Raw genomic sequence first — 27340 nt, forward strand, 5'->3', positions numbered from 1 at the left:
CTGTCCTCTTTTGGGAAAATGGGTCGAAGGATTCACTCAGTTCAGTTCAGTTCAGTCGCTCAGTCGTGTTGTACTCTTTGTGATGCCATGAACCGCAGCATGCCAGGCCTCCCTGTCCATCACCAACTCCCGGAATTTACCCAAACTCATGTCCACTGAGTCGGTGATGCCGTCCAACCATCTCATCTTCTGTCATCCCCTTCTCCTCCTGCCCTCAATCTTTCCCAGCATTGGGGTCTTTTCAAATGAGTCAGCTCTTCGCATCAGGTGGCCAAAGTATTGGAGTTTCAGCTTCAACATCAGTCCTTCCAGTGAACACCCAGGATTGGTCTCCTTTAGGATGGACTGGGTGGATCTCCTGGATTCATCCAGGAAATGCTAAACCAAGTCAATGACAGGGTGACAGACTATGTTACTAAAAGGTGATCTCGAGATTATTACTGTATTTTGAACTAGTTTCTTATGTAGCCAAACGCTAGACAATGTCTTATTCTTACAGTACAATTGAAGGGGATTTCTTGTATTTATGCTACCACATGAGGTAAAATGGAATTGAGTTTGGTCCTCTCTTTAACAAACCATCAGTGTCTGAACTTGGGGAAAATTTCTAAACAATTCTGGGCCTCAGTATCTCCACTTGAGAATAGGAACAATGGTATTTATCTATTAGGTTATGGCAGCAACATGTCATACCACAAAACTCCTGGTTCCCAGCAGTCACTTAATAAATGGTAGTCCTCCTCATCCCTGCTTGTGTAGATAACACACCACTCAGGTTTCATCTTCAAATATATTCTAAATTGATTATCATATGAGTAGAGCTGTTGATTCTGAAGACAGGTGAAGTTTCCATCTCTCCAGCCTTCGTGCCTTGATTCATTTTTCAGTGCTTTATTGAGTATCTACCGTAAGAACTGACTACTTTGGAAGACAACAAAGGAGAGTGAACTATTAATCCTGTTACCAAGGAGACTGGGGTCGAGAAAGGGAGGCTATATATTTTTTAAATGCTAGTAGAGAAACGAAATAAAGTACTACCTTTATAAGAAGGAGAAATTATTAGGTTTTAAATGGAAGTTAGTTGATGTACAATGTTGCATCTGTTTCTAGTGTAGAGCCCGGTGATTCGGTTATACATATACATATGCATATATACTCTTCCTATTCTTTTCCATTGTAGGTTATTACAGGGTATTGAACATAGTTCCCTGTGCCATGCAGCAGGTCCGTGTTTATCTCTCTTGGATATAGTAGTATGCATGCGTTAATCCCACACTCCTCCCCTTTCTCCATTGGTAACCAGAAGTTCTCTCTGTCTGTGAGTCTATTTCTCTTTTGTAAATAAGTTTATCTGTATCCTTTTTTTTTAGATTCCACATGTAAGCAACTTCACATGAGATCTGTCTTTGTCTGACTTCCTTCCCTTGCTTCCCTGATGGCTCAGATGGGAAAGAATCCGCCTGCAATGTGGAAGACCTGGGTTTGATCCCTGGGTTGAGAAGATCCCCTGGAGGAGGGCATGGCAACGCACTCCAGGATTCTTGCCTGGAGAATCCCACGGACAGAGGAGCCTGGTGGGCTGCACTCATGGGTCACAACGAGTCCGACCACGACTCAGTGACTGAGCACAGGTCTGCTTCTCTTAGTGTGATAATCTCTGCGTCCATCCACGTTGCTGCAAACACCGTTCTTTCTTTCTTCTTAATGACTGATACCCCATCGTATATGTGCATCGAATCTTCTTTATCTTTTCATCTGTCAAAGCACAGTTAGGTTGCTCCCATGTCTTGGCTGCTGTGAATAGCCCACCGTGAACACTGGTGGCGTGTATCTTTTCAAATGAGAGTTTCTCCAGAAGGAGAAACTTTATCAACTAGAGTTATCAGGGAAGGCATCATGGAAGAGGTAGGGTTGTACTGGGCTTTAAAGAAGATGTACAGTTCAGGTGACAGTGAGGCTGGGGCTACAGTGAGCCAAGACTAAAGCTGTGGGCTTGAGCAGGGGAACCGCTGACCTGGGACTGGCAAGACCCAGGTTGGGAGTACCTTGGCTGGACCGCTTCCCCTTCAGTTCCTTCATCTGCGAAATGTGTGAAATGATCTGCGCCGGTTGGTCTTTCAGGGCTCTGGAGAGGATCTAATGGGAGCTTGAGTGTGGAAACTCTTCGGAAACCATGAAGCATTCAGTGAAGCAAGAGGGAACATTTTTTTCTTCTCTTAGCCCATAAACTTCATGACAGCACTGGGCATGACTGATTCTGTCAGCCTTTAAAAAATGCTTCATGAAGTTTACGAAAAGATTATGCTGCAAACCTTCATCAGTTGCTCAGTCGTGTCCGACTCTGTGTGACCCCATGGACTGCAGCACACTAGGCCTCCCTGTCCATCACCAACCCTCTGAGCTTGCTCACACTCATGTCCATCGAGTCAGTGATGCCATCCAGCCATCTCATCCTCTGTCATCCGCTTCTCCTCCCACCTTCAATCTTTCCCAGAGTCAGGGTCTTTTCCAGTGAGTCAGTTCTTTTCACCAGGTGGGCAAAGTATTGGGAGTTCCAACTTCAGCATCAGTCCTTCCAATGAATATTCAGGACTGATCTCCTTTACGGAGAAGGCAATGGCACCCCACTCCAGTACTCCTGCCTGGAAAATCCCATGGACGGAGAAGCCTGGAAGGCTGTAGTCTATGGGGTCGCTGAGGGTTGGACACTACTGAGTGACTTCACTTTCACTTTTCACTTTCATGCGTTGGAGAAGGAAATGGCAACCCACTCCAGTGTTCTTGCCTGGAGAATCCCAGGGACGGGGGAGCCTGGTGGGCTGCCGTCTATGGGGTCACACAGAGTCGGACACGACTGAAGTGACTTAGCAGATCTCCTTTAGGATGGACTGGTTGGATCTCCTTGCAGTCCAAGGGACTCTCAAGAGTCTTCTCCAACACCACAGTTCAAAAGCATCAATTCTTCGGTGCTCAGCCTTCTTTATGGTCCAGCTCTCACATCCATACACGACACCAGAAAAACCATGGCTTTGACTAGACAGACCTTTGTTGGCAAGTGATGTCTCTGCTATTTAATATGCCGTCTAGGTTGGTCATAACTTTTCTTCCAAAGAGCAAGCGTCTCTTAATTTCATGGCTGCAGTCACCATCTGCAGTGATTTTGGAGCCCCCCAAAATAAAGTCTGACACTGTTTCCACTGTTTCCACATCTATTTCCCATGAAGTGATGGGACCAGATGCCATGATCTTCGTTTTCTGAATGTTGAGCTTTAGGCCAACTTTCTCACTCTCCTCTTTCACTGTCATCAAGAGGCTTTTTAGCTCCTCTTCACTTTCTGCCTTAAGGGTGGTGTCAGCTGCGTATCTGAGATTATTGATATTTCTCTCAGCAGTCTTGATTCCAGCTTGGGATTCATCCAGCCCAGCATTTCTCATGAAGTACTCTTCATATAAGTTAAATAAGCAGGGTGACAATATACAGTCTTGATGTACTGCTTTCCCAATTTTGAACCAGTCTGTTGTTCCATGTCCAGTTCTAAATGTTGCTTCTTGACCTGCATACAGGTTTCTCAGGAGGCAGGTCAGATGGTCTAATATTGCCATCTCTTTCAGAATTTTCCACAGTTTGGTGTGATCCATACAGTCAGAGGCTTTGACATAGTTAATAAAGCAGAAATAGATGTTTTTCTGTTGCTTTTTCTTTGCTTTTTCTATGATCCAACAGATGTTGGCAATTTGATATCTGGTTCCTCTGCATTTTCTAAATCCAGCTTGAACATCTGGAAGTTCTCAGTTCACATACTATGGAAGCCTGGCTTGGAGAATTTTACTACCATGTGAGATGAGTGCAATTGTCTAGTAGTTTGAACACTCTTTGGCATTGCCTTTCTTTGGGATTTGAATGAAAACTGACTTTTTCTAGTCCTGTGGCCACTGCTGAATTTTCCAAATTTGCTGACATATTGAGTGCAACACTTTCACAGCATCATCTTTTAGGATTTGAAATAGCTTAACTGGAATTCCATCACCTCCACTAGCTTTGTTTGTAGTGATGCGTCCTAAGGCCCACTTGATTTCAGACTCCAGGATGTCTAGCTCTAGGTGAGTGATCACACCATCGTGATTATCTGGGCATTAACATCTTTTTTGTATAGCTCTTCTCTGTATTCTTGCCACATTTTCTTAATATCTTCTGCTTCTGTTAGGTCCATACCATTTATGTCTTTTATTGTGCACATCTTTACATGAAATATTCCCTTGCTATCTCTAATTTTCTTGAAGATACCTCTCGTCTTTCCCATTCTATCATTTCCCTCTATTTCTTTGCATTGATCTCTGGGGAAGGCTTTCTTATCTCTCTTGCTATTCTTTGGAACTCTGCCTTCAGATGAGTATATCTTTCCTTTTCTCCTGTTCCTTTAGCCTTTAAATATTTAATGTAAATATCATGTCTTAAATATTTACAATTTTTTTTCAATTATACCTCAATAAAACTGAGAGTGAAAAACTTTTATGAAATAAAGAACCATTGATTGAATGAATGACTCCATGAGTGCTCTGGGCTGAATGCCTGTGTCCCCCACAAAGTCATATGTTGAAATCCCCAATGTGGTGGTATTAGGAGGTGGGGCCTTTGGAGGTAATTAGGCTTAGATGAGGTCCTGAAGGTGGAGCCTCTTAGAAAAAGAGGAAAAGACACAGGATACAGTGCAAAAGGGGTGGTCTACCAGCCGGAAGTATGTCTTCAGTTCAGTTCAGTGGCTCAGTTGTGTCCGACTTTTGCGACCCCATGAACCGCAGCATGCCAGGCCTCCCTGTTCATCACCAACTCCCAGAGTTCACCCAAACTCATGTCCATTGAGTTGGTGATGCCATCCAGCCATCTCATCCTCTGTCGGCCCCTTCTCCTCCTGCCCTTAATCTTCCCCAGCATCAGGGTCTTATCAGATGAGTCAGCTCTTCGCATCAGGTGGCCAAAGTATTGGAGTTGCAGCTTCAGCATCAGTTCTTCCAATTAATATTCAGGACTGATGTCCTCTAGGATGGACTGGTTGGATCTCCTTGCAGTCCAAGGGACTCTCAAGAGTCTTCTCCAACACCACAGTTCAAAAGCATCAATTCTTTAGCACTCAGCTTTCTTTACAGTCCAACTCTCATATCCATACATGACCATTGGAAAAACCATACCCTTGACTAGTTGGACCTTTGTTGGCAAAGTAATGTATCTGCTTTTCAAAATGCTGTCTAGGTTAGTCATAATTTTCCTTCCAGGATTAAGTGTCTTAATTTCATGGCTGCAGTCACCATCTGCACTAATTTTGGAGCCCAGAAAAAGAAAGTCTGTCACTGTTTCCACTGTTTCTCCATCTATTTCCCATGAAGTGATGAGACTGGATGCCATGATCTTAGTTTTCTGAATGTTGAGCTTTAAGCCAGCTTTTTCACTCTCCTCTTTCACTTTCATCAAGAGGCTTTTTAGCTTCCCTTCACTTTCTGCCATAAGGGTGGTGTCATCTGCATATCTATGGTTATTGATATTTCTCCTGGCAATCTTGATTCCAGCTTGTGTTTCTTCCAGTCCAGCATTTCTCATGAAGTACTCTGCATATAAGTTAAATAAGCAGGGTGACAATATAAAGCCTTGGCGTACTCCTTTTCCTATTTGGAACCAGTCTGTTGTTCCATGTCCAGTTCTAACTGTCACTTCCTGACCTGTATATAGGTTTCTCAAGAGGCAGTCAAGTGGTCTGGTATTCCCATCTATTTCAGAATTTTCCACAGTTTATATTGTGATCCACATAGTCAAAGGCTTTGGCATAGTCAATAAAGCAGAAATAGATGTTTTTCTGGGACTCTCTTGTTTTTTTGATGATCCAGCCGATGTCTTCACCAAGAACCAAACTTGCAGGCACCTTGATCATGGACGACTCTCCTCCAGAGAGATGAGAAATAAATGTCTGTTGCTTAAGCCACCCAGTCTGCGGTATTCTGTGATAGTGTCCTGAGCAGATTAAGACAATGAATGAGTGAATCCATGAATGAAGCGAATGCTAGCACAGAGTAGGAAAGCACACAGCATGAACCGGGAATCAAGGGCTGTCCTTGAAAGCATGTTCTGTTGCTGGGTGTTAGGAGAGCAATCTGCGATGGGATAGAATGGGTCCACTTGGCTGGTGGTTCTTGGACCATGGTCTGTGAACCAGCAGCATCTGAATCACCTGGGAACTAGTTAGAAATGCAAATTTCTGGGCCCCCACCCAGGGCAACTGAATCTGAAACTCAAGGGTGAAGCTGGTAATCTGTGTTTTGGCAATCAGTCCCTCTAGGTCATTATGATGCATAGTAGATTTTTGAGAACCATTGCTTTGTACTTCTGTGGGGATTTTAGAAGTGACTCTCCTGGAAATTCAGTGTTAATGAAGGTGGTTGGCTGTTGATGGACATAATCAGAGCTGTATTTCTGATATGATAAGGCATGAAGTTGTGCCTAGAAGAATTAATGGTTTCAATGTACAAAGGACTAGTAGCAATACTGGAAAATATGTATCTACCAATCCTCAGAGTTGAATTTTTTTTTCTAATTGCAGATAATGTCCACATTGTCACCTAAGCAGCAAAACAGGATGGGCATTGCTCCCAGGCACTGGGAAAGCTTGCTGGGTCTGCAGAGCAGAAGGCATGAGAACGCTTATGTGAAAACACAGGAATTAACTGTTCAAATGGGGCCCAGCCAATCTCAGAGAGGCCTCCTAGTTCTGATGAACTCTGGGGAAATGTTATGTGGGACCTTCCAAACCAAGTTAAATGGGCAACTCTTCCTGAGACTGGGCTAACTAAACACACAGGGTGCAAATTCAGTTTTGTCTTCAGGGCTGGTGGAGACAGGTCTGCCAAAGGATAGGACATCTCATGGAAGAGAAATGAAGAGCCTCAAGAGAAAACATTTATCTTGAGAGTCAAGAAGCAAAAATCCAAGGGTCGGATGGGCAGGAAGTTAGGGAGAAGCAGAATGAGGACTATTTAGAGTAGCTCTGGGGCTTTGGGGATGATCAGTCACTAGGTTTGCCCAGGACTGTGGGGTATCCCAAGACACATGGTGTTCAGGACAAGCCCTGTCAAACTAGGACAACTGGTCACCCCATGGCTACACTCCCTAACCTATATTCAAGGCCTGGGAGAAGACGTGGTGAAAGCTGAATAACTACTGCTCTAAAGCCGTTTCTCAAAGTAACTGTCTGCAGATGCAAAGGCGGCATCACCTGGCAGCTTATTAGAGGGGCATCTCCCTGGTGGCTGAGCCGGTAAAAAATCCACCTGCATTGTGGGAGACCTGGGTTCAGTCGCTGGGTTGGGAAGAGCCCCTGGAGAAGGGAACGGCTACCCGCTCCAGTATTATTTTCTTGAGTATTCCACGGACAGTCCATGGAGTCGCAAAGAGTTGGACATAACTGAGCAACTTTTACTCACTTTTGGACCTGCAGGACTAGACCTGTACTAGAACAGGAGCCCTGAGTGATTTGCAAAACATCAGCTTGAAAAAGACAGCTCCGGTTGGCTTCCCCCAATAAGAAAATGTAGCGCTGATGGAAAGTAGAGGGAATTTCTTGGCTGTGATATGGTTTATGTCCAGGTCAGCCGGATTCAAAGCCAAAAACCATATCAGTCATCCAGAGAAGGAACAGAAGCATCAGGGAAGATGAGATGCTGGAGTATCCAGAACAGACAGCAGAGAGGGAAGAGATGGATGACCCAAAGCAGCCAAGCGGGGCCTCCTGAGCGATTAACAGTGGTAATTGTAGGGAACGCGAGGAAAGCCAGAAATCCAGCAGCTGTGGTGAGAGCAAAGACGAAGCAAACGCTCTTCTGTTCCTACTACTGTGACCCTTTTTGGTTAAAAACAAGCCTCAGAGGACTGGGAAATGAGTGATACTTGGAACTGCAGCCCTACTGCTAAGCTTGTAGAGAACAGTGAAAAATCATCAGCAGCTTTGCTATTTGCATATCACTCTGATATGCAGAGAAAGTTGTTTTCTCCGTTTTCTCCTCTACCTGATCTGTTCTTTTTCCTGGGCTCCAGCTCTCCATTCTAGCGGACATAATTTGCACTTAATTAATCATGTTTCATTTTCTTCCAGCTTGAACATAATTCTTTCACATAAAACGTTCTAACCAGTGGCTCTTAAAAGCAGGCTTGCAACTGAATCACCTAGGAGGCTTGTTAAAACACAGATTGCTAGGCCCACCTCCAGGGTTTCTGATTCAGTGCATTGGGTGGAGACTTAAACTTTGTGTTTCCAAGGTGTTCAAGGATGACACTGATATTATCGGTCCTAGGCACACACGCTGACCCCCTCTCACAAACGACTTGACACTGTCTTCCCATCCAAAGGTGAAGAGTTCAAAACCATCCTCTCTGAGAAGAATGCTTCTCGAATTGACTGATCTTTCCAGTGGATCATGGATCCAATGCATAGTCTTCCAGTGTAGGATGAGGATGCAGCTTGTGCCGAGAGCACCCAGCCACACCAGTTCGGCACAACTGAACTGGTCTATATCTTGTTCAACAAGCCCCATCCACTGACCACATGCTAGGATGTCAAGGCAATGCCATTTCATGATACAAATCCCTGAACATGACTCGCCTCTGTGTATCTCCCCTCAGGTAGCTGCCGCACTGGCCCTGCTGATAGACTGCCTTTTGAGTGGCTTTATGTAATTTGAGATGACTCTCAGATTCTCTTTCTCCCTTGTCCGTCTCTTTCCTGAGATGGCACCTGGGTATATGAGGGGGGTGTTTTTGTATACTTGTGACATCCTTGGATTATGCATTGTTTTCTGGAGGCTCCAAATTTTTTCTATAGAAAGTGAAGCCACTCAGTCGTGTCCAACTCTTTGTGACTCCGCGGACTGTAGCCTGCCAGGCTCCTCTGTCTATGGGATTATCCTGGGTCAAACCCAGGTCTCCCGCATTGCAGGCAGATGCTTTACCATCTGAGCCAGCAGGGAAGCCCTTCTATAGAGCCTTTTCTATAGAAGGGCTGAATTCATCTTCTGCCCGAAGTTGAGATCATTGAACCGTGACTAGATTCCACTCATCTTTCGAGATGATGTGTGCTGGACACTTCTGTTGCTGTAACTTTGGATGTTTCCCCTACTGTCAAAGTTCCACACCTGCCCCCACCTCAACCCATGATCTCTTTCTCAGACCTTCAGTTCAGTTCAGTTCAGTTCAGTCACTCAGTCATGTCCAACTCTGTGACCCCATGAATCGCAGCGTGCCAGGCCTCCCTGTCCATCACCAACTCCCGGAGTTCACTCAGACTCATGTCCATTGAGTCAGTGATGCCATCCAGCCATCTCATCCTCGGTCGTCCCCTTCTCCTCCTGCCCCCAATCCCTCCCAGCATCAGGGTCTTTTCCAATGAGTCAATTCTTTGCATGAGGTGGCCAAAGTACTGGAGCTTCAGCTTTAGCATCATTCCTTCCAAAGAAATCCCAGGGCTGATCTCCTTTAGAATAGACTGGTTGGATCTCCTTGCAGTCCCAGGGACTCTCAAGAGTCTTCTCCAACACCACAGTTCAAAAGCATCAATTCTTTGGCGCTCAGCCTTCTTCACAGTCCAACTCTCACATCCATACATGACCACTGGAAAAACCATAGCCTTGACTAGACAGACCTTAGTTGGCAAAGTAATGTCTCTGCTTTTGAATATGCTATCTTAGACCTCTGCTAGTTCACCAATGGTCTCAATGGGGAAGTGAGAAACTCCAGAGACCCCTGCTTCCCACACAAAGGCCTCAAGGAGACAGGATCACTTTCTAAGTTCTGTATACCTTCTACAGCTGTCTCTGCATTCTTGCTTCTGGTCCACATGGGATATGGTGCTGGGCCGAATGCTCAGAATCCCCTAGAAGTAGGGACATTCTGGAGAGGGCTTTCAACTCAGGTTTTGTTTTTGGAATTTTGCACTCCAACTGTCTGTGTTTGTTTAGTGGTTTAGTCGTGTCTGACTCTTTGCAACCCCATGGCCTGCAGCACACCAGGCTTCCCTGTCCTTCACTATCTCTTGGAGCTTGCTCAAACTCATGTCCATCGAGTCAGTGATGTCATCCAACCATCTCATCCCCTATCGTCCCCTTCTCCTCCTGCCTTCAGTCTTTCCCAGCATCAGGGTCTTTTCCAACGAGTCAACTCTTCATATCAGGTGGCCAAATTATTGAAGCTTCAGCTTCAGCATCAGTCCTTCCAGTGAATATTCAAGGCTGATTTCCTTTAGGATTGGATGATTAGATCTCCTTGCTGTTCAAGGGATTCTCAAGAGTCTTATCCAGCATCACAGTTTGAAAGCATCTCTTCTTTGGCACTTAGCTTTCTTTATGGTCCAACTCACATCCATACATGACTACTGGAAAAACCATAGCGTTCACTATATGGACATTTGTCTGCAAAGTGATGTCTCTGCTTTTTAATATACTAAGTTTGTCATAGTTTTCTTCCAAGGAGCAAGCATCTTTTAATTTCATGGCTGCAGTCACCATCTGCAGTGATTTTGGAGCCCAGGAAAATAAAGTCTGTCACTGTTTCCATTGTTTCCCCATTGATTTGCCATGGAGTGATGGGACTGGATACCATGATCTTAGTTTTTTGAATGTTGAATTTTAAGCCAACTTTTTCATTCTCCTCTTTCATTTTCATCAAGAGTCTCTTTAGTTCTTCTTCACTTTCTGCTATTAGGATATGTCATCTGCATATTTGATGCTGTTGATATTTCTCCCAGCAATGTGGATTCCAGTTTGAGCTTCATGCAGCCCAGCATTTCGCACCATGTACTCTACATATAAGTTAAATAAGCAGGGTGACAATACACCACCATGTCGTACTCCGTTCCCGATTTGGAACCAGTCCATTGTTCTATGTCTGGTTCTGACTGTTGCTTCTTGACCTGCATAAAGGTTTCTCAGGAGGCAGGCGAGGTGGGCTGGTCTTCCCATCTCTTGAAGAATTTTCCACAGTTTGTTATGATCCACATAGTCAAAGACTTTAACGTGTTCAATGAAGCAGAAGTAGATGGTTCTTTTTGGAATTCTGTTGCTTTTTTGATGATCCAACAGATGCTGGCAATTTGATCTCTGGTTCCTCTGCATTTTCTAAATCCAGCCTGAACATCTGGAAGTTCTCGGTTCACATACTGCTGAAGCCTAGCTTGAAGGATTTTGAGCATTACCTTCCTAACATGTAAAATGAGTGTAATTGTGCGGTAGTTTGAACATTCTTTGGCATTGCCCTTCTTTGGGATTTGAATGAAAACTGACTTTTTCCAGTCCTGTGGCCACTGCTGAATTTTCCAAATTTGCTGGCATATTGAGTGCCACACTTTCACTGCATCATCTTTTAGGATTTGAAATAATTCAGCTGGAATTTCATCACCTCCACTAGTTTTGTTTGTAGTAATGCTTCCTAAGGCCCACTTGACTTCACACTCCAGGATGTCTGGCTCTAAGTGAAACAGAGCCACTGTTACAAGTTAAATTATACTAACATATCTTTAAATGAATTTTATTAAAAGCTAGTGAAAAGTGAAAGTGAAGTCGCTCAGTTGTGTCCGACTCTTTGCGACCCCATGGACTGTAGCCTACCAGGCTCCTCCCTTCCATGGGATTCTGTTGATTAATACTCAGAATCATCACTTTCTATTGTTTTACTGCATTTTACTATTATCTATATTTGTATGGCTTCCCAGGAGGCTTACTGGTAAAGAATCTGCCTGCCAATTCGGGAGATGCAGAATCGATCCCTGGTTTGGGAAGATCCCCTGTAGAAGGAAATGGCAACTCACTCTCGTATGCTTGCCTGGGGAATCCCATGGACAGAAGAGCCTGGTGGGCTGCAGTCCATGGGGTTGCAGAGTCGGACATGACTTAGCAACTAAACAACATACTTGTTATAGATGTGTGGTGGAAATATTATGTAAGAGTGAACTGAAACACAGTTCTTCTCACTTCTGTTCAGTAACATTATGTTGATAGTTTCACACTGGCCGAGGCTAGATGGTTACACCATGGAAATGAGCAAACATTATAATCAGGGCTCCACTCTCCCACACCTCCACAACCCCTCCCCCCAAGGCCAGTTATTCAATGTTAACCAGCACATCACTGCCTAGAGCCTAAATCTGGGAAAGCGACCCCCTAACCCAGTGGCCTCTCTCACACTACACTTACCTAGATGTTACAGAGATGCCCTTGCCCTGATGATTAGCCCCAAAAAGTGTGTGGAGGAGATACTGAAAAGTCGATCCCGTATTACCCTCTTATCTAGTTCCTCTTCTTCTGTCTCCCTCTCTCCCTACCTTCTCTTGGGATCAGAAGCAACAAACTTCGGTCTTTTCTTTCCTCCACATCTTGTCTTTGTCCATTAAGAATACCACTCATGGCTTAACATCACCTTTCCGGTATTCTTCCCCAAAACATATACATTTAGCCTTATTGTGAGAAAATATCGGATAAACTCAGATTGAGGGACAGTCTATAAAATCTCTACCCCACTTGCTTTAAAACTATAGAGATCACGGGGCTTCCCTGGCAGCCCAGGGGTTAAGGCTCAGTGCTACCAAGGCAGGGCTTGGGGGTTTGACCCCTGGTTGAGAAACTAAGATCCCACATGGCACATGGCTTGGCCAAAAACAAATAAATAAACAAACAAACTGTGGAGGTCAAGACAGACAAGGAAAGACTAAGATACATAAAATCATGGCTTAGAGGAGACTCGCGCACGAGATTCCGGGTGATATCGTGAATTGAAAGAAAGAAAGACAATTAGCAGAAAACCAGGAAATCCAAATAAAGTCTGAGTATGGTGCCAATGTCCCTTTCTTAATTTTAACCCTTATGCACAGCTGGGGGAAGGGTACAGGAGAACTCTTGGTACCATGTTGGTAGCTCTTCTGTAAATATGTAGTCACTTCCAAATAAATAAGTAAACACTGAAGGGAAAACTCCACAGTCTAAGTAACAGGTGGAATACAGATCATTGCTACTCTATGGAAAAATCTTATGCTCTGCACTCACCTGCTTCTTGATAGGGTGAGAGAGGGAAAGATGGGGCTGGTAGAAAATCTTCTCTTAACAAAGCCTGGCCTTCAAGTCTTACCTTTCGCAGGATGAAGCATTTTATCGTGGCTGTTGCAGGCTGAACACCGGGATTCCTTGGTGGCTCAGTAGTAGAGAATCCCCCTGCCAATGCTGACGATGCGGGCTCATTCGGGTCTGGAAGACCCCCTAGAGAAGGAAATGGCAACCCACTCTAGAGTTCTTGCCTTGGAGACCCCATGGACAGAGGAGCCTGGTGGGCTGCCGTCCACGGGGTCCCAAAAGAGTCAGACACAATTCTGCGACTAGACGACAACAGTATGAACATTATTTCCCTTTGTCTTTACAATCTTGCTGTAACAACAACGTCACCATCACTGGAGAGTGGACTTCCTCAGATGAAGGAAGTGATGACATGGAGGGTAGGTTAATATAAATCCCTGACGATGCTTTGCTGCTGGTGCCTGAGTAGAAAGAGTCAGGGCTCTTTCTGGGGTATCTCTGCTCCCCTTAGCACAGGAAGCCTCCGGAAAGTGCTTATTGATCAGAGCCTTGAAGACACAGGAAATGCGCAGCACCTCCGCAAGACCAGAAATAAATCTAACGAGTTACAGAAGAAGCACATGCATATTACACACGCTGAGACGGAACGAAAGATGGGCCATCCAGGCATTCACTGGGTATTAGCGGAGTTTAATCTAAGGCCCCAAATAAGAGTCACTGTATCTAGTTATACCCTTTCACTAGAAAGAAAAAATTCAATGTCTTCTATTAAGGAGGAAGGAAAGCTCTCAAAAGTACTGAGTTGTCAATTGCCGATTTACACAAATCTCTTCTCTCCTCCAAAAGTTTCTGATGATTATGGTTTCTGGAAAATAATGGATCTTTTTTTTTTTTTTTTTTTCAGTACACACTCAATGTACAAAAAAGCTCTTCCAAAAATTTAAGCTAGAAAAACAGGTAATTTGCCAGTATCATAGAGATAACTCACGCCAGTTGAAAAACACACTTTTAGAATTTGGAACATTGCAAGGAGAGTTAAGCACTCCGTGCGTCTGTGCATGTATGTATCCCTCGCCAGTGAGATCTTCCAAAGTGTAACGCGCATTTAGAGTCCCTCTCGTAGCGTTGAAACTGTGAGGCGTTTTTCTGGAAGATTCACTCGGTTGTCCTGCGGGCACGCTGGCAATCGCCTATGTGATTTATAAACACTGTGATGCGTTTGTCAGAAGTAGACCTGAGCCTGCTAATCACTTTTCACTTCTTTCACCCACTACTTCTTAGTGTGAGAAGCAACGTTGCTTATCTTACCAATACATGGTACCCAACTTGCAGAAAATATAAATAATATGGAAACCAGCAAAAGGAGATCCTGTGTGCAGATCCCTGCATCCTGGGCAGCGCAGATCTATTCAGAACTGATAGCTCTTTCCTGCACGATAACCAGTGCCAAATAGACTGCTTATGGAATTCTTGGCTTTCTTCGCGTCTCTTTGCGGATCAGCAGAGTTTCTTTTTCCCTACACACCAACTTCATCTCCTTTATACTTGAAGAATTCAGTATTAGTTTAAAGGACTTTTCAGTTTAAAGCAAACTTGTAGAGATTTTCTCACCCATGATTGATGGATGAACAGGAGAAAAAGTAGGTTGATTTCGTCCCCAGCCTTTTAGATCTTGAAGGGGAAAGAAAGTAGATTGTACCTGAAAACTATTCAAATTTTTGAAAGTAAGTAAAGCTACATTGCTCTTCAGGCTTTTAGCTATAGCAATGAGGAAGTGTATATATCAGCTACTTTTTCTTTAAGGGTGTGTGTTCATTTGTCTCTTGGCATAAAAATTTATCGTTGAAAATTATTGAATTGTCATCTCAATGTTGCACCTTACGTACATCTAATATGCATATTAGCAACAAAGACTTATATCCCAAACAGGAAAGGATAATTCATGAAACTGAATTTGAGGTTCAGGCAGAACTGTGATATTCATGAATTTGTATTTTCCTTTCTCTTGGCCTTATTGCTATTTGTATAGTGTATAAATAATGACAAATAAAGAACCAATGAGCACATTTCTACTGGGAAATATTTTTTAAATGGGACAACTATCCCTCAGTTATTTGTGTACATAAAACCTTGATTCCTTTTTCACAAGAAAAACTGGTGAATCTGAAATAAAAGGGCAGAAGATTATCTTTCATGAAAACATACTGCTAATACCAAAGAAAGCAAGACAACTTGCTTTAAAAATAACCGTTCTTGACCAGAGATTTATGTGTAGGAGCCTAATTTATAAATCTCATGTTTCGTTCTTCCTGCCTTTGCCTTGTTCCCTTGAACTTTTCTGCTTCGGATGACCTTGTACTTTCTTTGTGACTCAGACTCAATAATGTGTGTCGTTGTGCATTTTTTATAGCAAGAAGCAAAGTATTAAAAAATTAATCAAAGTTTCAGGGAAAATGGTACTCCCATAATAGGAAAAAGAAAATATAGCTTTACTTTATCATCTTTTTGGAGACTCTCAAGAGAGGAGCAAAGTTCCTTTAAAAATATGAGATGATCTATTGTTTGATAGTTGCTTTAACTACTGCTGATTGAGATAGTAAATTGGAACAACAGGTGGTGATGGGATTCAAAACAAAAACAAACCCCCCCACAAATTGTGTATAGCCATTCACACGTCACTTTTAGAAAACTGTGCCAAGGAACAGGAATGTGCAGTGCAGCGTCTATTGTGGAAATGTTGGGAGCACCTGATGTCAAAGCACAGAAACTAGTGTAATATAATAAATTAAATCTGTAAAATTCCACTTACTATTACAAAATAAGTAGTGTAGAAAGTATTTAATGATGTGGAAAATAGGAAACATTAAACGGAAAAAATACAAAGTGACTTTTGCAGACTATATATATTTACATATATAGTGTTATAAAGGGCTTCCCAGGTGGTGCCCTGGAAAAGAATCTGCTGCCAGTGCAGGAGACTTAAGAGACACGGGTTTGATCTCTGGGTTGGGAAGATCCCCTGGAGTAGGAAATGGCAACCCACTCCAGTGTTCTTGCCTGGAGAACCCCAGGGACAGGGGAACCTGGTGGGCTGCCGTCTATGGGGGTCACACAGTCAGACAGGACTGAGCAACAGAATTGAACTGAACATGCTATTTTAATATGAAAAGCAAAGGTATTTATCTAAAAAAAACACAATTATTAATTTGCCCCTACTTGTCCTTTGAAAATTTGATAGCTTTATATACTAGAAATTCTCTAACAGGTACTTGATTTTAAAAATGGAAATAGATAAGATAGTTTTTATTAAAAAAAAAAAGCAAGTGGTCATATAAAATACTTGCTTTATTAATAGGTAGGCCATAAATAGCCTAATGAGTTATTTCCTGGTGAGAAATAAGAATTGCCGTGGCTCAGGATTATATTTTCTTGGAATATCATCAAAGCCATAAGTAATAACTATTCTCACTTTCCATCTTAAGGAGCAGTTTTTAACATTCCTGCATAGATAAGATGGCTCCTGGACTCTTCCCAATGCTCAACTATTTCTCTGATGACTCAATATACCACTTGATTTACTAATATGAATGTCAAATGACACATTTATTAAATGCTTATTTGGTACTTAGATATTGTTGACTACTGAGCATACCAGGGGGAGTGAGGTCTGGCCCCTTATCTAAAGGAACTAACAAGTAACATGAAACGCATGGGGAAAAAAATCTAAGAATATAGTCCAAACATCAGTTGACTGAAGAGATGAGAGCCAAGGTAATTTGCATAAAGCAAATGATAAATTTGGGCTGAAAAGGTGCAGCTTGCCCTGCTTTGGAAGGATGAGTGGGAATCGGCCTGAGGAAGCATGGGGAACATTTCCCTTGGAGAGATGAGGGGCTGAGTCCATTGGCTGAATTTGTTAGTTGTCATTGTGTTTACCGCCATTCCTCAGAGTTCGGTGCACCTGGGGTGTGAAGCTATCTGGCCATCCGGCTGGAAGGGGAAGCACTGAGATAAGGTGACGAGGCAGGATGCTCCACAGAGCCGAGGTGATGAGGCGGGATGCTCCACGGAGCCGAGGCGGCGGGGTGGGATGCTCCACGGAGCCGAGGTGATGAGGCGGGATGCTCCACGGAGCCGAGGCGGCGGGGTGGGATGCTCCACGGAGCTGTCTTCATGGCTTCGCTGACACCCAGCTCCACGTTTACCCCCACTTCTCTGAGAATCTTCTCTACTCAAGCCCTGAGTGCTGGGCTTCCCCAAATTCCTCCCAATTTCTTTTCTGACCCAATTTCCAAGTTTCATCCCCTGGATGAAAGTGGAGGGTTCTAAACTACCCACTCCTATGGTTTCAAACATCTACCCAGGTCCTTGGAGAAGTGACTGATTCCAGGGCTAGGGCAGGGGTGGTGCAAGGTGAGTCTGGGGAATCCTGTAGTTACCAAAATGTAAGGAAACACTAAGGACGCCAGCAGGTGGAAAGGGCATGGTGCCAGCTTGGAATTGCTCTCAGCGACCAAAGCAAGAACCATTTCAGTAACGAAATAAAACGCTGGACTATGAGACAATGAAATGGTTACTCCGAAGTCCGTACCGACATAGATAAATGATTGAATAAGTCAATAATAGAGAAAGGATAACTCCTTCTTACAGAAGAATTCCATTAATAAATGAGAACGGAACGAAAGAAATAGCAAGTCATCAGTAGACCACTAGAACGTGAGTTAAAATGTTAGTAATTAGTAAAAATAAGGCAAGATTAGTAAAAATTAGGCAAGATTCATCTATATATGCTAAAATGAGTGGGCAAAAGTTTAAAAAGAAAATAGATATTTGCATAGTCTCAAAATATTGTTCCTCAGATATTTATTATTTACAAAGGGAAAAAGAGTAACTTTATAGAAGCTACAAACACAGTAGATACCAGCTTGACCAAGGGATCAAGTTTAATATCACTTGGATAGGATATGGAGGCTCAGTGGTAAAGAATCCACCTGTGCTGCAAGAGAAAGATCCCCTGGGGAAGAAAACGGCAACCCACTCCAGTACTCTTGCCTGGGAAATCCCGCGGACAGAGGAGCCTGGCGGGCTCCAGTCCACGGGGTCACAAAAGAGTCGGGCACGGCTGAGTGACTAAACAGCAACAACTGGATGTGGAACCCTGAGGCGGCCACTCGGAAGGGCCCCCAGCTCTGTGAGACCGTCCCCGTCAGTGCACAGCCCTCACCTGATCGTGAGAAGCTGCCAAACAAGTGCGAGTGGAGGAGCACTTTACAAAATAATCAGCTAGTACTCATCAAGAGGGTCAAGGTCATGACACCCAGGGACACACTGAGGGAATGTTCCAGGCTGAAGGTAGAGCAGGAGACACATCTAACACAGTCTGGGTCCTGGAGTGGACTTTGAACAAAGCAGGAGCATTGGTGGAAGACTGGTAAAACCTGAATAAGGTCAGAAATGTAGTGACTGGTATCGTAACTGTTAATTTCCTACTTTTGACCTCTGCACCATCATTATGTGAGATGCTAGCACTGGGGGAAGCTGGGGGAAGGGTGTACGGCACCTCTGTACCATCTCTGCAGATCTTCTGTAAATATAAAATTATTTGAAAATTAGCAATTAAGAATAAATAAAACATGTATACCCCAAAGACGTCTCAGTCCTGTGTCTCTGGAGGGGTCTGACTCTCCTTCTTTAAATCCTCCACACACTCTTTGTCCACATTTAAAATCTTCATCCTCTTGACCCTCACATATTTTTATGTCCTCAACCTGAACCCAAAAACCACTGGGTCTTTTGGAGAATTTGTCGGACGAAAGTGCACGGTAAGGCTCCCCTTGTCCTCCAAGGACAGAAATGTTAGACAAAATATAATGACGTGTGTGAAATACACAGGTAAACTCAAATGGAAGGGCAGTGCACAGTTATGGAACAGAAAGCAATGATCTGTGGATATATGAGACCCACGGATTTACAGTGGGGCCTGAAGTCATAATGCCTGGGGCAGGAAATGAAAGTTTAGGCTAATGCTGGGTAAGGAGCTTGAGGGACTAGAAAACTCTAACTAGTAGCTTTAGGGAGGTGTCAGGAAAACGTGTCTTATGTTTGGGTCATGAATGGGAAAATCATTACTTCATAAGATATCAAACTCAAGCCTGTACTCTTTGTGGTTGTGGGATTTAAATTTACATTACTCATATGGTATAGAAGGTAAGACATTAATGTAGAAATGGTTATGGAATGAGTAAAACCTCTATGGGCTTTGCAAGTACAAAAGCAAAACCACTTTGGAAGGACACTTCCATAAAGGTCTCTCCAGCAAAAACCCCACTGAACAGGCACTTTCTACCAGAAGTTATACCCTGCCCAAAGAAACAGAGCATCATGAGAAACAAACAAAAAGTCTATACCTTAAAACCTAGAGAAAAATAAAACAGTCCAAACTGGACTATAAAATAAGTCTATTTAGTTGGCTTAAAGAGAAAACTGAGTTATAATACTGCATTCAAAACAAGGTCATTATAAAACTAGGAAGTGAAGTTTGAAGAAAACGGAATTCTTAAAATAACCTAGAGGCCAAATACCAATATGTTACAATCTCGGTGGAAGTGTTCCAGAGCAGATTAGACGCTATTGAGAATAAGCACCAGATAATAGAAAACAGACCCGAGGAAAGTGTCCAGAGTAAAGATGGAAGACGTATGGAGAAGAAAATAACTGCGGGAGTTCACAAGTCGCAGAGGCTAGAACAAGTTTCAGTGTGTTTCTAAAAGCCATTCTAAAGGAGAGGATATAGAGAAGAAGCAACATTTCGTCTTCTCAGCTTTATGGCCAAGCGTACATAATCAACAGATAACCAACAACTGGTGAACCAGAAGGACCTTTTTGGGCTTTGCTGGTAGCTCAACTGGTAAAGAATTCACCTTCTGTGCCGGAGACCCTGGTTTAACTCTGGGATCAGGAATATCCCATGGAGAAGGGATAGGCTACCACACCAGGATTCTTGGGTTTCCCTGGTGGCTCAGATGGTAAAGAATCCACCTGCAATGCAGGAGATCTGGGTTTGATCCCTGGGTTGGGAAGATCCCCTGGAGGAGGAAATGGCAACCCACTCCAGTATTCTTGCCTAGAGAATCCCATGGACAGAGGAGCCTGGTGGGCTACTGTCCACGGGGTCTCAAAGAGTCAGACACGACTGAGCGACCAAGAACAGCACGGCAAGGGCCTTTTTAGCATTGCCTCCTCCATCATTGACGCACCACAGTCAGCTCACCTCTCCTGGATTACGCTGCCACTAACTGAATACTCTCTTCTCTCCTTTCATCATCTAACTTATTTTACTACCTTCTAGATTCAGTTTGCATTTTGACTTTCTGATAAAGGGATCTCAGCGATTCCCTCTCTTCCTTAAACTTGTGTACCGTTGGATCTGAGCCACCCAACCAAGTTCTCAATTATATTCTTGAGTTGGGAAACTATGGCAGATAAACAGACCTGCTCACCGCCTGTTTTTTATAGTCTGCAAGCTAAGAATGGTGTGTTCATTTTATATTTTTAATGTTTGGGAAAAAGCAAAAAACAGCAATAGTATCTCATGATGTGGAAAAATCGTGAAATTCAAAATTAGTGTCCCTTTCAATGTCCAATAGTTTTATGAGAACACAGCCATGCCCGCTTGTGGTCTGTAGCTGCGTTTACGCCATGGCAGAGAGGAGGAGCTGCAACAAGAAACACGCCTCCCATAGTGACCGAGGTACTTCCCCTCCCGGCCCCTCGCAGGTGAAGTCTGCCGGTCTCCACGTTCTCTAGCTCGGCCATGCTTACGGGTCTTCCCTCTCCTTTGCCTGAAACGACTGGAAGCTCGGAGCATCGTCATCTGCTTTTGTCCCCTAGCTTCTGACTCCATGGAGGACAGTTACGGATTTTCTTCAGCAAATTTTGGCAGCTCGAATACAGGATCTCAAGAAATGAGTCAGACTCCATAATGCAGACCAGGTCAGAAAGGAAGAGAAGTAACAATAGTTTACACATGTTCATGGATGTTTGAAGGCAGATGCGTTCCTGCTCTGTGGTACCTGTGACCGGATCGAGCCGGTGGTGTGGGATATGGTGATGGAGGCCGCAACCTGAAGCAAGGTGCTTCCAGTTAGACGGCGCAGACCGGGAAGGAGGGCTTGGGGGGAGATGCGGTCTGGCAGGCAGCACGTGGGGACCACGGGGCTTAGCGCTGCACAGTCCAGAAAGCACAGCGTAACGAAGACCCAAAAAGCGCAGCGGAGTGATTGGGGGGAGGGCAGAACCGCAAGGCCTCCAGAGACACTTCAGGCAAGCATAGGACACAGCGGGGGAACTGAGTAGTGGGCTGTATTCTGCCTGAAGTTAGGAAATAGAGCCATTAGCCAAGCTGAGCCTCGGAGCAAGAGACCGGGCCAGAGAATCAAGCAATCAAACTATGGGACACGTTTGAATGGGTCTCATGGGTACAAGGGTCTCATGGTTAAGCTCTAAACTAAGAATGGAGAGAGACTTAAATACCAAGTCCTGGAGTATTAAGTTGGATGTTAAATTCTTTCTACCTAAAATCAGATTTTAGAAAACTAAGAAAAACTAAGATCTTGGCATCCGGTCCCATCACTTCATGGCAAATAGATGGGGAAACAGTGGAAACAGTGACAGACTTTATATTTTGGGCTCCAGAATCACTGCAGATGGTGACTGCAGCCATAAAATTAAAAGACGCTTGCTCCTTGGAAGGAAAGTTATGACCAACCTAGATAGAATATTCAAAAGCAGAGACATTACTTTGCCAACAAAGGTCCATCTAGTCAAGGCTATGGTTTTTCCACTGGTCATGTATGGATGTGAGAGTTGGACTATGAAGAAAGCTAAACATAGAAGAATTGATGCTTTTGAACTGTGGTGTTGGAGAAGACTCTTGAGAGTCCCTTGGACTGCAAGGAGATCCAACCAGTCCATCCTAAAGGAGATCAGTCCTGGGTGTTCATTGGAAGGACTGATATTGAAGCTGAAACTCCAATACTTTGGCCACCCGATGTGAAGAACTTACTCATTGGAAAAGACCCTGATGCTGGGAAAGATTGAAGGCAGGAGGAGAAGGGGACGACAGAGGATGAGATGGTTGGATGGCATCACCGACTCAATGGACATGAATTTGAGTAAGCTCCAGGATTTGGTGATGGACAAGGAGGCTTGGTGTGCTGCAGTCCATGGGGTCGCAAAGAGTTGACACGACTGAGCAACTGAACTGAACTGAACTGAAAATCAGATTTGGTTTTAGAAACTAAGCTGGATTTGGCAACATAAGAAATCCCATTGGCCCCAAATATGGCAGCACCCACCCTCATGCCTGAGTATTTGCAAATAAGCTGTAAGGAGGTTGCTGTGTCTCATACCCTGCTGGTGAAGGCGAGTCCTCAGGCACACGGTCCACCACCAGTGGTGATGGAAGGAAAGAGGTGCCTGTGGGAGATAACTGAAAAAAAAAAAAAAAGATCTATGGCCTCCTTCCAAGAGGTCAAAAAAAGACTTGATAAACGGCAACACCTGGCAAGATGGAGGCCCTACGCAATCAGTAGATGAGGTCCGCGCTCCGCCTGCGTTCCCGTGGCATTCATCTCGACGTGCAGGAGGCTTCTCACTGTGAGCACCTGGACCTCTCTGCGAGAAGCTTCTTCTGGTGCCTAACTTGCTTGTGAGCCCAGTTGTCAATGGTGTCTGAAACCGTTAGCCAACCAAGGCCCATGAAATGGATAAGAGCCCCATGCTCCTGTCCCTCAGATGGGATAACTCTGAGCTGTGCCATCCAGGGCAGCAGCCACCAGAGACAGGTGGGCTCCTGAGCATTCAGAATGTTGCTAGCGTGACAGAGGACAGGAATTTCCAATTTTATTTGATTTTCATTCATTTAAAGTAAAAAAATGATACTCTTCAGTTACTGGAAGACCTTTATATTTGGAAAAACTTGGCTACATAAACCTACTTTTCAACTGCAAATTTTACACACTCTAAATACACATCAGGATGAAATTTTAGTGTCCAAATCCAGTATAAAATTGATTTCAAGGACATGGTAAAAAAAATAATATCTCAATAGTGTTTACAATTGAAATAAAATTGATTTCAAAGACATGGTAAGAAAAGGTAATATCTCAACAGTGTTTGCATGTTGAAATGTAATGTTTTGGATTTGATAGGTAGAATAAATGATTAAAATCAGTTTTCTCTTTTAACTTTTTAAATGTTGTTACTAGAAATAAAACGACCAGTTTGGCATGCTTCACGCATCTCCTGGCCAGTGCTGGCCCACCCTCCACATCGTCTCAGGGGGATTGACCCCCAGTGCCCACAGTGGCAGCTGGCTTGATGACCCACTTATTTCTTCTTCTTTAGTCACTAAGTCACGTCTGACTCTTTTCAACCCCGTGGACTGTAGCCCACCAGGTTCTCCTCTGTCCCCGGGATTTCCCAGGCAAGAATACTGGAGCAGGCTGCCATTTCCTTTTCCAGGGGATCTTCCTGCTCCAGGAGTCAAACCCGTGTCTCCTGCATGGACAGGTGGATTCCTTGCCCCTGAGTCACTAGAGAAGCTGAACACGCTTTTTCCGGCTTCCTTTCCTTCTCACTTTCCGGCTTCTCTGCTGCGTTTCCTGGGATTACCCCCTCAGTTTGCACTAGAATCCTTGTATGGGAGTCTGCTTCAGGAGACTCCCAACCATGACAAACAGTGTCAAAAACAGGAAAGGGAAACCTTCCTGTTGGTCCAGTGGCTAAGACTCTGGGCTCCCCTTGCAGGGGGCCTGCGTTTGATCCCTAGTCGGGGAACTAGATCCCACGTGCAACTAAAGAGTCCACATGTAGCATCGAAGACCTCGTGCACACAAGTAAACAAAAATATTTTAAAAAGCAAGAAAGAGTATAGTTCCCTTTGCTGTACAGTAGGTCCTTGCTGGTTATCTATTTTATATACAGTGTGTGTGTGTGTATGCTCATTACAACCTCTTCACTTATCTCTCCTCAACATTTTGTAATAACCTATAGAGCAGAGAATCTGAGAAGGTATCTAGATAGATAAAGACAGATCCGAGTCACTTTGCTGTATAGCCGACACTAACATTGTAAATCAACTATAGTTCAGTTTGAGAAGCAGGAAATAATTTTAGAGATTAACTATTCTAACCTCTTACATTTATAGATGGAGAAAACGAGATTCAGAGAGGCTGAATGATGTCATCAAGCCCACTCAGCTATTTGACTGTGAATTCAGAGCTCGACTTCAGATCTCAGGATCCCAGGTCCATTTATTTTCCGATGATATTATATTGGCTTTTAAAGATTATTGACCATTTTGGAGAAGTGATTTCTAAGAGCAGAAGAACATTTGGGGCTCACAGGGAGAAATTACAGTAAACCAGCTACGTTTGTTTTGCTCAAGCCCTCTAAACCTTCTTGGGTGAGTGGTAGCCTTTCCTTGCTCCTGGGTGGAAACCTGGAGAGGCTCCTTGACCCTGCTGGTCCTTCTCATAGAACCAGAAGCCCTCTGGTCAGCCGTAGCCACAATTTCATCTCAGAAAGTAGAGCATCCAGTCCTGATATGAATCCTACTGAGTTGAAAGTTAACTCTTTCTTTCCCCCTCTTCTTCCAGATGGCTATGCAGTTGTTGAGCCACCAGGACTGGGGCAGAGAGACAGAAGGAGAAGCAGGAAGCGTGGGTATTGGGTACGAGTTTGAGATGACGGGACCCTCTCTGGGCCTGGGAGGCATTCACCGCTGACCCTCATGCTGTCAGACACTTGGTGAGGTCTTCACATTTCCTTTGCCGGGCCTTTCTGACTGCAACTCCGCTGACCCGACAGGTCTCCTTTGGCAGCATCCCACCCCCTCACCACCCGCCCCCACCCCTGCTTCCATCAGCCTGCTCCTCATCCTCTGCCTGGCCGTCTTGGGAAGAAGCCTGACTGACTCCAGTCTGATCACCTGCTCTGGGGTTTGTGCACCTTTAACCCGTGGTCCAAAATCACCATGGATGGTGACTGCCGCCATGAAATTAAAAAGACGCTTGCTCCTGGGAAGAAAAGTTAGGACCAACCTAGAGAGCATATTCAAAAGCAGAGACATTACTTTGCCCACGAAGGTCCATCCAGGCAAAGCTCTGGTTTTTCCAGTAGTCATATATGGATGTGAGAGTTGGACTATAAAGAAAGCTGAGCACCGAAGAATTGATGCTTTTGGACTGTGGTGTTTGAGAAGACTGAGAGTCCCTTGGACTGCAAGGAGATCCAACCAGTCCATCCTAAAGGAGATCAGTCCTGAATATTCATTGGAAGGACTGATGCTGAAGCTGAAACTCCAATACTCTGGCCACTTGATGGGAAGAACTGACTCATTGGAAAAGACCCTGATACTGGGGAAAGATTGAGGGCAGGAGAAGAAGGGGACGACAGAGGATGAGATGGTTGGATGGCATCACTGACTCAATGGACATGAGTTTGAGTAAACTCTGGGAGTTGGTGATGAACGGGGAGGCCTGGCGTGCTGTGGTCCATGGGGTCACAAAGAGTTGGACTTGACTGAGCGATTGACCTGAGCAGAGCCTGCGGTCCACAGGAAGTGCAGTTTATCTCCCAGATCAGCAGTGGACCTGCCGCTGGCCATCTGCTGATCCTTTGGCTTTCCCCTGTAGGAGTTCAGCGAAGGACCTCTGAGTTCCCCAGCTGCAAAGCACACGTGTCAAGAAAGAGCCTAAACAGCCTAAAAATGGTCTCACGGAAGCCCTGTCGTTAGGTCCAGGGTAGTGGGTGGCGGTGGGGTCTGTCTGTCCCGCTTGTGAGCTAGACGCTAGAGTCCTCTTCCAAGTTACTCCCCTCAAAATTCCTCTTTCCCCTCCAACCCCTGACCCCGTTTACAAGCTTGAAGAAGGCAGGGGTTCCAGGAAACGTGTAGCCAAGTGGCAGCACCTCTCTTTTGTGAATTTCCTACAGTCTAGCACCTCCTTTCTCACGGGACCTCATTCTACTGTGGTGGCTCATTTGAAACTACAGACTTAATGTTTTCATTGAGCTGATATATTACAAAAAGTTGAGCTGGGAATAAATAAAACTGGCATGGCTAATATGCACCTTTTATCACTAGAGCCTGGCAACGAAAGAAATAGGTCCATGTCCAGGTAAGCAGCATGTAAAGCAAACATTTAGGTTTTAGGGTTTGTAATTATTTTCTAAATAAGATATGCAGGCCTTCAAATATTTGAAAAGATCCTGCATGACACTACAGAAAAAAAAATCATGTTTTATTGTACTGTCTTGCTTTTTTTCTTTTTCTCTTTTGACTTCGACTGTATGGGTTTTAATGAAATAAATAAGTATTAGATGTCTTCAGAGCTGTGTGATTTCCTTTGATAACTGCTAAGACAACAGAGGTTTCGATTGTTTTTGATCTGCTTTGATCTCCCTCAACTACTCTTTTTTTCAGCATTGTAGCATTTCTTTCTGCAATTTTCATATGAGAATGAGCAATAAAAGTTAACCCTGTTGTTATAATTAACTGAAGAATATGGCTGCTTGTACACATGAAATCGCTTGCAACCATCGTCTTCGGCTCTTCCTCAGCAGATTGTTTTATTCGCATGTTGCAGCGCGACTGGAGCCACAGCAAGCTGATTTTTTCTTTTTCTTTCCAAAAGAGAGAATTTTAAAATGTTAGACCATCTCACAGGCTAAAAGTTTAGTGTCAAAGCATTTCAAACATCATTGCTGTTTGAAAACTCATCACTGTCTCTTACAGGCACAGGAAAATGTTTAGTAACCAAACTCCAAATATACCAAACTCTAAATTGCTTGTTTGAAAATAAAAGCAGAAAACGCCCAAGTTGGCAATCTTTAATGAGTCCTTTCCAGGATGGTTTAGAAAACGAAATAGCTAGGCTTTGTCTAGATGGATAATTCGTCAAGGACTTGCCCTAATGATTGTGTACAGTGATTTCGGTGAACGCAGGCTCAGTCTTGACGCCGTATCAGCATAGCAGAAGTCGTGACAGTCTCCTGCAGTCTCAGCTCTCAGTCAGTTCCAGCCTGTTTTAAAATGAACAAAGAGGAAAAGAAAGGAGAAAAATGTAATGTTAACAGACTTCCTTCTGCGCTCTCTCAGGGAAAGGACTTTTTAAATAAGGGGCTTGAACTTGACCTTCTTCAGTGGCACAAAGGTCCAATGCATGATTTTTAAAGTTATATTTAA

The 27340-nt window shown here is 44.0% G+C and overlaps 1 long non-coding RNA gene across 1 annotated transcript in view; it reads left to right on the plus strand.

Annotated features, from left to right (window-relative positions):
• Positions 1–26484, plus strand: part of LOC132658648 (uncharacterized) — a 42901-nt gene extending 16417 nt beyond the window's left edge. Inside the window, exons 5-7 of the long non-coding RNA XR_009598545.1 lie at positions 1371–1631; positions 24302–24401; positions 24753–26484. This is a non-coding gene — a long non-coding RNA (uncharacterized LOC132658648). The remainder of the gene's footprint in view (positions 1–1370; positions 1632–24301; positions 24402–24752) is intronic.
• Positions 26485–27340: the final 856 nt, after the last annotated feature.

The sequence above is a fragment of the Ovis aries genome, chromosome 1 (genome assembly GCF_016772045.2).
Source record: "Ovis aries strain OAR_USU_Benz2616 breed Rambouillet chromosome 1, ARS-UI_Ramb_v3.0, whole genome shotgun sequence".
Lineage (NCBI taxonomy): Eukaryota > Metazoa > Chordata > Mammalia > Artiodactyla > Bovidae > Ovis > Ovis aries.